This window comes from Pinus tabuliformis, chromosome 4_1 (genome assembly GCF_031772625.1).
Source record: "Pinus tabuliformis cultivar Carrire ecotype Pingquan chromosome 4_1, CPIR1, whole genome shotgun sequence".
Lineage (NCBI taxonomy): Eukaryota > Viridiplantae > Streptophyta > Pinopsida > Pinales > Pinaceae > Pinus > Pinus tabuliformis.
Window position 1 is genome coordinate 753,501,164 of NC_142303.1, and position 11,476 is coordinate 753,512,639.

Below are 11,476 nucleotides of genomic sequence, written 5' to 3' on the forward strand. Positions count from 1 at the left end.
ACTGTCATAGTTCAAATGTCCAAATCTAGCATGCCATAATAAACTTGATGGAAGTGTACCTTCTTCATGATGAGAATTGTATGAGAAATGTTGTGCATGAGCAAAGGTTCCTTGCAGCTTGATAAGCCTTTCTTCTTCTATTCCCCTCATGACAAGTGAGTGGTCAGATGCTTTTCTTACCTCAAGATTGCCATCAAACATATGAATGGAGTGACCTTGCTGGCGGATGTGGACCAAGGACAGCAAGTCTCTCTTGAGTTGTGGGAGATATAGAACATGATGCAGAAGAAAGTCTGGAAGACCATGCAGTTTAAGCCTGATTGTGCCAAGCCCTAATGGCTTGATTTTTGATTGATCTGCAAAGTATACTGCTCCATCAAAATTGTCAGTGAAATCTTCAAAAAAATCTTTTCTATGAGTCATGTGGCAGGTTGCTCCTGAATCAAGCAACCAATCATTTTTCCAAGAAGCAAGTGAAGCATTAAATAAATCTTCATTTACTCCAATTTTACATTGTGCCACAACATAGTGAGCGGATTCAAGTGCTTTACCTTTGTCTGCATCATTAGTTTTACCTTTCTGTTGGTTTCTTTTCTGCTCAATTTTGTCCCATGGTAGCTTGCATGTAGAGGCATCATGTGATCCATTTCTTTTGCAGCGTATGCAGTGCAAATTTGCCTTTTCTCCTTGAGAATGCCTGCCCCCCCTGCCTCTGAAATATCTTCCTCTTCCTCTTCGACCACCTCTTCCTCTTGTAGAATCTTGAGCAGGATGCTTTTCTTTATGAGCAAGGCACACAGCCTCTTCAGAAGATTCAGGGGCTGTCTTCTTTCCAAAATATTTCTCTCTTTTAGCAAACTTTTTCATGAGAGAGTCAAAGGTTATATATTTGAGATTTCCATTTTCTTGCAATGACTCAAGATATTTGAGTAAGTAGGATAAAGTGCCTTGAGAACAGCAATAAGAGGAATATCCAATTCAACCTTAGTGGATTTGATATCATGCATTATAGACTTTACCTCAGATGCAAGATCAAGAGGATCATTATTTTGCAGTTCAAGAGTGAAGAGTTTAATCATGAGTTAGACAACTTCAAGTGTAGAATGTGAGTCATAGAGTTCTTTCAGCTTTTGTAAGGCTTCAAAGGCAGTTGAATATGATGAAATATGGCAACTCACCTCTTCCTTTATAGATGTTGTGATTAATGCATAAGCTTTGTTGTTCTTGTTTTCCCAAATGACGAGTTCTTTATCTAAGGTAGGTTGTACTGGTTCATTGTTTCCGTCTCCGACACACACTCCTTTCCACAACTCATTGAAAATGAGGGTGTGTTTTATCATCCGGGACCATTCAAGATAGTTCTCCTTGCCAGTGAGAACTATTCCCACCATGGATATGATTGAATGCATTCTGTAAAAAAAATTACTTCTGCCAATATACAGTAAAATTGTACTCAAAAGGGCATTCTAAAAAGATTTCAAATCTCTTCCTCATATACCAATATGTACATCAATACCTCACGCTACATCTTTATGCAACATATTTTCTCCAAACGTATTTTCTCCAAATGCCTCCAATGTTTGATATAAATGCATCCAATGTATTAAATGCTCCAATGTTTGATATAAATGCATCCAGCATTACATACAAATATTACATATTACATATGCCTTCAACGTATTAAATGCTCCAATGGTAATGTAATATATGCCCATTAAAGTTCATATATAATGGAACCAAAACATATGATGTACGTGAAGCACACATTACCATACAATGAAGCATGCAGGTGTGCTTAAATTAAATTTGTAGGCAAACGTCCCGGAGTCACAGAGTCGTCCACGCAGTTGCGCCACTCTAATGCCCACGATGCTGTTGGAAGCATTCGAACCGTTGTAGTAGAGGTGATGATTTCCCACGGGAGAGGAGCAGCAGTGCATGGTCTCTTAAGATCGTGCAGTGGCAGGGCTTCTTCCATCGGGAGCTCGGCCTCTTTTGGATGCGCCTTGTCTCGTTTAGCCACACAAAAGTCAATGAACAACAATGGCGTTCGAACGCAAGTCTCCACAGACGCCGAATGTTGTGCACTGCCTGTGTGAAAGTGGAGGCAGAAGGATTTTGCAATTGCAGGGTCTCTATATAAAAGGCCTCTGGCTATAAGGGTTTCTTCCCTTACAGTATCAAACCAATGGCGAAGAAGCTTATCCCCTTGCTTAATAGGGTTTTGATAGAGAAAGTTGTTGCTCCGAGCAAGACTGCTAGCGGCTTTTTGCTTCAGGAGAGCACTGGCAAGTTGAACTCAGGAAAGCTTATATCAGTTGGGCCTGGTTTTCGTAGCAAGGGTGGAAAAACTATTACTGTTAGTGTCAAGCAGGGTGACCATGTTCTTCTTCCCGAATATGGTGGCACAGAAGTAAAACTTGCAAAAAAGGAGTACCACTTGTATCGAGAGGATGATATTCTTGGGATTTTGCAAGATTGACTTTTTCTTTACCTACAAGAAAACCGTAGCGAGAATAACCATGTCAGGATAGTGCTTCTATTATGAAGCGTTTATGGATAGGAAAGACACCATGGACAACACTGGACTGTATGGAAAATATGGACAGCACTGGACAGTGTGGACAGAATGGAGGGGGCAACTACCATGTCAGGAGCAGCTAATTATATGGAGAGTAGACTAGGGAGTTACAAGGGCAGACAGGAATGCCAAAAATGGAGCTGGCTCTGATACCATGTCAGGCCAGGCAGTAACTCCACAAAGAAAAAATTGATTCGTGTATTATTCCATCAGGTAGGTCTTTGTTATATACAACAAGGAGAGAGTGTTCAGTTCATCTCCCAATGATTGTTCACATTTCTAATTTAATTATTTACATAAATTCACCCAATCATGAGGATTAGGTGTCAACAGTGCTTAACCCTGAAGTACCTGCCTGTGCTATTCCTGATGTTGTTGTTCCTGTAATTACCTCTGTTGTGACCATGGGGACATTTGGTGCTAGAGCTGTTCCAAGTGTTGAGGGGACTGCAGTGGAAACCACTAGTATCACATTTGGAGGCTAAGAGGTTGACTCTCGCTGCTTGCTCTTCAGTGATTTTTTTAACTCTTGCTCAGTCTCCTTCAACTGTTCATTAAGCTTTAGGACTAAGTCCATAAGCTCTTCTTCAAATTTCTTTTGGGCAATTTTTGTAGTTTGTGGATGTCTTGATGGTGGCAATTTTAGGTGCTTTTTCAAGGCAACTATGTCTTCATCTTTTTTCTTTATTAAGGCCTCTGCTGCTTTTACATCCTTTGGGTTATGACCCAATCCAATCACCAACTCCTCCAAAGATTTAATTATGTTATCTTTAGCCTGTGAGGAGGCTTTTTCTAGCTGTAGTTGGGCAGTTGTATTATTTAAAGAATTTTCTAATCTTTGGGCCATCATAGCTTTACCAGTCAATGTTGAATATACCATCTCCCCTGTCTGCTTGTGTAACTCAATCTAGTCCAGGGGATGAATGTCCTTTGCCATGACCTCAAAATCAGTTTTGAGGTAATCTGCAGCTGATTGAGGCTATTGTACTTTGGGTTTGAAAAAGCTCATTAGCATCTTACCTTCTTTGATGTCATAGGCTGACATCAACCTATTCTGATTGGTGGGAGCCATCTTCAAATACTGATTGTAGACCTGGATCCTCAATGGCTCATTCTTAGCCTTTATTTCTTTGAATTTCTTTTTAATATCCAGGTTCTCATTTCCTGGGGGCCTGAAGGATGACACTTCAGCACTTTATTGTCTCTTCGGCTCATGTCTCTGTGAGTTAGAAGGTGTCCCACCTCCTAGGAAAGTCTGCTGACTATCTGCACCTTATTTTCTTTGACTCTCTGTAGTATCTTCAAAAAATTCCTCCTCTGAAAGGGAATTTAGCCTGTGCCTCTTAGCACCAGGCTGGTCTGATGGGCCATTGGCAGGGGTAGCTACTTCCCTGTCTCTCTTTTTGTTCTTCTCCTCATTCAGAGGAGTCTGCAAAATTGGGGGTTCTCCCATGTTGACTTGAGTTGGATGAGCCTGTGTCTGCTCCTGAGAAGTTTCAGGTTGTTTCAACATGGTTGATTGTTCTATTGTTGGAGTGCTGGTGTCCTTTCCTTTTCCCTGTGAAGTCTCTGTAAGTGGTGCACTGGTCTCCTGTGAGTGCCTTTGTGAGGTATTAGTTGTTGAGGCACTAGTTCCTGATGCTGGCTTTTGAGAAGTTTCAAACTATACCTGTCCAAAAGAATCCAGGTCAAGTGTCTTTTCAAGATCCTTCATTACATTTTCTATATTGACCTGCTCACTATCTGTTTCTATTAGGGTCCCTTCCCTCCATTCATCCATGTTGGCAAATTGCTCAATTTCTGGAATTCTGTGATGCAAGTATGGTGATAGTCTATTTTTCATCCTCCTATCACAGATAAAACTATGGGGATCATATGGAGTCCAATTAAAACTTTTGCTTAGTTTCAGATGGTCTTCTAGAATTTGCTCTGCTGCTTTCCATGCTTCCCTACTGTTGCAGACAAATGGGCCTAAGTGGTCCTTGATTCTGAGTTGTGCTTTCTTCTTGGCCTTAGTAAAATGTGTCAAATCTGAGTGTATCATTTGTCTATAATATTCTAATGCAAACAGTCTCATTGGAACATATTTAGGTAGCTTGAATGGGGAAAGCTCACACCCATATACCCTGATTTCTGTGTGATTTTGGTATAAATACCAATCACCCACTCTGTACTGTTTGGATAGTTGCAGGATCCTTTTGATTTCATCACTGATCCTTTGGGGAGAATTCCCTGTCAGCAAGGTGGTCACTGGGTGGACAAACTGATCAATGAACTCATTATAGGAATAAGGGCAAGCAAAAGATTCATGGAAGATAGAAGTCCAAAAGATGACAGACCTTGGATTACCCTTAGTATCAAGTTTCTTGACAAAAAATGGGAATTTGTCTGATTGATAGTAGAGGATGAGGTGATATATGAAGGTGGAATATTTGAAAACCTTTTCATTCTCCAGTCTCATGAACTGATCATGAATTTTCTCAGCAATATAAGAGGCATAATCATATTTGATAGCAGGAGGTTGTCCTGGGGTAAAAATAGACATCATCACTAGGGTCAGTTCATCTACATATTCAGTAGTGTTGAATCCCATGACTACTGATATCATTTCAACTATGATTTTGCTTGTATCTGTGAAGAAAACTGACATATAAGGAGGGGGATCTTTAGTTTGATACTGTGGTAATATGAAAGTCTGGCAGAGGCGAGTGAGCTCAGCTTGGGATAATTGAGTTGATTTTTCAAGTAAATTTCCAATAGAAATGGGAGTAAGAGCCTGACTAGGGTGAAATTGCAACATCTCATTGATTGATTCAGCAGTTATTGTGAATAGAACTATTTGGTTGGGAGACATGACTGCTCTGCAGATGGGGTCATAGTTTGCATGGCATTGATGGATTATATCAGGGAAAACATGGACAGAGGGGAGAAAGTACATTGGGAGATTGGATTCCCACAGTCCCATAGCATCATAGCCATTCAAATGGTTATTATGGCATTGGTAGAAGACTTTGAGGTGGTCTTTATCAATGTTTAGTTCTTTTATTTGGAAATCTTTGTCTACCAGAGGCAGATAGTCTAAGTCACGATGAGGAGTGGTAATGGGAGCAACATTTAGGGGTACCAGAGTTTCCATACTGGTTCTTGTGCATTTCAGGAGGGAAATTAAGGTTTTTTAGGTGGAAATGATGAAATAGCATATTTGGGTACTTGAATTTATAAACACAATAGCAAAATTATGGCAAATTTTTGGTTTTTTATTCAATTTGCAGTGAAAACAAGTATTTGCAGGGTTTTTTTTCGAGGAATTGGTAAATACCTACTTTTGGGGGATGGGCAACAGAATGCAGGTACTGGGCGTAACTGGATGGCTCTGGGTGGCATCAGCTGCAAAGTTTGGAGCAGGTTGGAAACTGAAAACACAATTTGGTTGACTTCGACGTATCGTTTGCATGGGCATATAGGTTCATAGGATAAAACAATGAAAATGACATTATTTTGTTTTATATGAAAAGTCAAGATTTGGCGAGTTTTGGATGGATGACGTTTATGGGATAGAGACATGATGTTTTTTTCGTTTAGTTCGAAGGCGGTAAGCAGTTTATATCGCACCGCTTATGGGGAAAGGGCGGTATTTGGCCTCGAGCCAACGATTCCATAGAGTGTTTGACACGTGGCGGAGGTACTGTTCATGAAACCGCTTTGTGATCGCGTGCTAACGCATGGTTGCAAAGGGTCATCCGATATGCACAACAGCCATTGGATCTCGGCGCGTTGATTGGATGGCTATCGAAGATGAAAAGTGATGGGGGTTTAACAAAGGCAGGCCTAATATATTTAAGAGTTTTTAAATCATATCGGGAGTAGAGTGATTGGTCGAGGAGGTTATTAATTAACTGTGAGGGTTAATTAATCCCTTCTTAATGTAGCGGGGGATTAATGGCTATTAATTAGTTACTGATTAACTAATTAATTCCCATTTAAACTGTTTTATGGTTATAACTAACCAATGGGGCGGGATATATAGAAATTCAGGGTTTTATATAGTTTTAAATAATACGGGAATGGGTGGATTTTCATAGGGGATTTATGTATTAAAAAGTTAATAGTCAATATGAAAATGAAATGGAAAAAAGCGCTAAGTATAAAACCTTGAAGTCTGTATTTAAACTTAGGCTAAGGTGAAAAGAGGGTTTTTGTGGAAATATTTTAGTTTTCCTAAGTAAAATAGGATTTTACTTAGGAAAAAACTTATCAAGGGAATGAATGATTTTTATCAAGGCGTATGATGATTAATGAATGGTCTTAAGTACTCAGGTTTTATAAATTATTGGATCGAGGGTCCGATCCCTCCAGAAGTCAGAGAAATGCTCTGAGCCCCTTTAATTTGATAGATACCATAGTACTTAGGGGAAATTAGTGAAAAATTGGGGAAAATAAATAGGGGAATTAATTATTCTGACTTTTCTTGCTTGATATGTCTTTCATGTATTGCCTGCCTTTGCCTTGTGATGAAAGTAAAATATTTACACATTTTAGACTCATCATTCACCACATATTATTCTGCAACCATCATCTACTTACCCTACCTGCTTTAACCTAGCATTTTTACTTCTTTATTTGTGTGCACTTAGACTAGCAAACCCTTATGAAACTTTCTTTTCTTTTACATGGCAATACCTATCTCAGTCTACACTTATTACATCCAAGGGCTCAGATTAAACTGTTGAGCTCCTTTTTCACTCTACCTATCTACTCATCTGCCAAGATTACACTGTTTGGTCAGATCTTTATTCTCTATTTCTACAACATGAACTTGAAAACATGAACTAGTCAAATTTAAACTATTTGACTATTCATGAATTGTGGCATAAGTGACAAGCTGCACACAATTGTTTATTCTATAATAGTAAAAAGTAGTGGCATTTAGACCTGCACACTTTCTTGGTCTTTCTTTTTGTTGGCGTTCATTTTCTTTCATTTTTTGACCATCTTTTTATTCTTTTCACCCTTTGATTTTTCTTTTAGGGTATACCCTCTTTACATTTTTTAATTTTTTTTTTTTTGAAAATGTGGAAAACCTTTGCAACAAGTAAAGGTATGAACATATTACATAGCTCATCAAGTCAATCATGATATATGACACCTATTGGTATAGGGGCATAACAGCTTCATAATAAAAGTTGTATGGGAAGCGCAGGCATTTACAGATGACAATATAAAGAAAGCGACGATGGTTAGTGCTCTGCAGGATCACGTGCTGACTTTGTATATTAACCATTCTAATGAAAATTTGAATGCAGGGATCACGGATATCCAAATTGCTCTGAACATAGAATTTAGTAGGCCGAAGTCAGAGGTGCAGTCAATCATTGGGTCCAAGGAGATCATGATGCTACCAAGAGAGACCCCCTAGGAATTAGATCAGAGACTGAAGTGCACAATTCACAAAGCTAATATGACTTTGATGGATGGACAACACCGCGAATGGATTGTAGCATCGCTAACATCGTATTTAAGGAACGCGTTGTCACAACAAAGGTTAACAACTCAGGCAGAGACCTTGGAGGTTGCAACAAGGCTTCATGAGACCCCGATACATGATCCTAACCTACGAGTTCAGCTGATTCACGCGCAATTGAAAAACTTGTGCCTTGAGATGTAGAGTCTAAAACAAGACAGGACAACTCACCCAAAAGTGCGCGACGAGGTATGGTGTGTTAAATGTAAGGGTCAGGGTCATGAAGAGGACCATTGCCTAGTGTTCATGAATTACCTTGCGGGAGGAGGACCGATGCTGTTAAGACTAGAGGCCCAAGCAAGACCTAGAATGACGCCTGCTTTATGGTGTGCGATTTGTCAAATAGGAGGAAAGCATGCTAGGATAACTGCCATTTGTTACAGAAGTACACACAGAATTCACAACAGTTGTTCTGTAATTTCTGTAGATCAGTTGGACACGATGAGTGCACTTGTAGATGCTATGAGCTGATGATCGATAGGACTCCCACCTACAGGGTTCAGGCCAAAACGCAACCCCTTGACCAGAACGCAGGAGTGGTGCGAACCTAATTTCGGGGGCGGGACGAGGTCGCGGACAACTGATATGTTACAATTGCGGGGGGGCAGGAAATTATGCCTTTGATTGTAAAAATATGACGCGTCCATCATGCTTGTATTGTACCTTATTTGATCGTGAGACAGAGGATTTTCCCACACTGATAGTGAGGCTGTGCGACAAGGGAGCACTCCAACCTCCCCTGACACTAAATCTACAAATGATGAGGTCTGAGCCGCGCGAGGAAGACCCTAATGTGAACATTGTGCTCAAAAGTGGAATTGTGACAGGGGATGATAAAGGCAAACAACCTTAAGATAGTACTTGGGTTCGCAAGGCTCCGACGAAAGAACTAGAGTTTGATTTGGAGCATGGTAAGGAAACCTTCATGGAAGCTAGGAAGAACTTCGTTGATGCCTCCACTGCAAGAAACAAAGACAGACCGAAGCTGGAAATGGACCCATCGATGCTCACCATGTTCCTGGAAACATGGATGAAGTTGCTATGCGACAGTCAACTATAAAGGCATTGTAGGAACTCATTAATAGATGTGATGCGACCACGCTAGGAGAACCGCACGTAGTCTGGAATATTGGAAAGCATGCGACAAGGATAGGAAGAGAAAGGAGGTTGACCGTGGAGATTGGAGAATATGAAATGGACCAAGTGATTCTAGACCTAGGATCGGACGTGAGTGTTCTGCCGAAGAAGACATGGGAGCGCATGGGAAGGCCTACGCTGCAATGGTCTCCTATCCAGCTGCGAATGGTGAACAAGCAAAATATCATACCTATAGGGAGATTGCATGGGATCGTCATGGATATTGAAGGAGCAAGCACATAGCAGATTTTGAAGTGATAGATATTGTTGATGACAGCAATCCCTACCCCGCACTATTAGGAATCGATTGGGCCACTGACATGAATGCGGTAATAAATCTGAATAAGCGCAAGATGATTTTTTAGAAAAAGTCTCTGTGCGTAGTTGTACCTTTGGACCCTGTAGAAGGATCGTGCTACATGGAGCCAGTGCGCAACTATGAAAGTGATGACGACTTAGATTGCATCTACAAGATAACCACGCGAGAGAAAGACTGGGTAAATCCCACCACGAATGGACGAATCTCATGGGAGTGCGAAAGCTCCTATACATTGAATTTAGACGAAGAGATAGAGCAATGGTAGAACCGATTACACGAGGTAACCACGCTAAACTGCAAAATGATGACAAAATCATTGCACTGTGTATCGACAGAAGTGGGGGATCTACCTACTTATGATGGGTTAAGTGAGCTAGATGATTTCCTAAACATATTTAAAGGAGAGGCGTCAGAACAACAACGTTTTGGGGCTTTGAAATGGGTACTATGTGCTACGCCCGCGAGGTGGTGGGGTACGCACCAAGGAAGCTTTAGTAATTGGCACGAATGCAGGAGAATGATGTGCATGCATTTTTGGAAGCCTCAGATGCGATTGGCAGACAAGAATTATGGACGGGATAATCCGCGCATGCATCTTTCTAGGTGGGTACAAGCATATGGTAAACAACCTACGCGGATGCACATGGACTTCACGTTCAGTAACATAGTCAATAAGAAGGTGTTAGTGAGGCAATTGTGCACACAATCCCTCCAGTTGGTACGACGAAGTCTAGAAAGAACGAGTGTGCAGAAGGCTACGCATGCAGAAGCCTTTAACGAAGTGTGTGAAACACTGAACATGGTATATAATGCGTAGAAAAGTGATTGGGACCTGCACGTACCTGTAGTATTATGGGTTTATAGGACAACCTGCAAGAAACTAATAGGACAGACACCTTTCCGGTTGGTCTATGGAGTGGAAGCCGTAATGCCAATGGAGTATATTGTGCGTAGTCTGCCTATAGCAGTGGTCATAGGTATGATGGACTACGAAGCCCTAGAGCAGAGGCTCACATAGTTGGAGGAACTCAAAGAAAAATGGGTTTTTTCTAGATTCCATAAGCAGGTACAAAAGCAGCGCAAAAAGGCCTGGCACAATCGACATATTAAGCTACGCACCTTCAAGGTAAATGATCTGGTGTTATTATATGACAGTCAGTTTGATAAATTACTGGGAAAGTTGAGAATGCATTTGCTAGGACCGTATGTTGTTAAGGAGGTCACAGACGAAGGCGCGGTGTAGCTGGTAAAGCTAAATGGAGAACCTTTCCCAGGCAAAGTGAATGGCAATCGATCAAAGCCATACACGGTTGGCCCGGCTATTTGACTAGCCGACAGACACATAGTCTTCGCGCTCCAGGTAGCTGAAAGAAGGCGCAAGACTATAAACAAATGCAAGGGATGCAGGAACAGATATAGGGGAGAAGTTCCAACACCACAGTCTCAGAACAACGAGTATAGGAGATTCAACAGGCAGCCGCTCAATGCACTACCAACCTTTCTGCAATCTAAGCAGAGTTGGGAGGTCTCCTCACAAAGATCTCCACAATGACAGAGTGACTCAAGGGTGAGTCACAATGTTTGTGTTGGGGACCTGTTGGGCAATGGATCCCCCCAAGGCAAGTTTTGGGGCTTAAAGCCCAAGTTTTGACTAAGTTCATTGTAAAGACTCCGCAATTTGTGGGCGTAGAGCGCCAAGATTGTAAATGATTCAGAGGGTTGTCCACCCTCACTTTTATAAGCTAATGTCAGTTTGAGAGATCTACCCATGGTCTGTGGACCATGGGATTGTATAAATAGAGTGAGGCTCTAAGTGTAAAGAGACATCAGAGGAATCAAAGGAAAATCAATCCATGAAGCAGTGAGTCTAAGTGTAGAGTCATGTCTTTGGGTTGTAGAGTAGGAGAAGGCTCTGCAG

The 11,476-nt window shown here is 41.1% G+C and overlaps 1 pseudogene; it reads left to right on the forward strand.

The window, feature by feature from the left end:
* Window positions 1-2,188: 2,188 nt before the first annotated feature.
* On the forward strand, window positions 2,189-2,482 carry LOC149178342 (10 kDa chaperonin, mitochondrial pseudogene; annotated as a pseudogene).
* The last annotated feature ends 8,994 nt before the right edge of the window (window positions 2,483-11,476 follow it).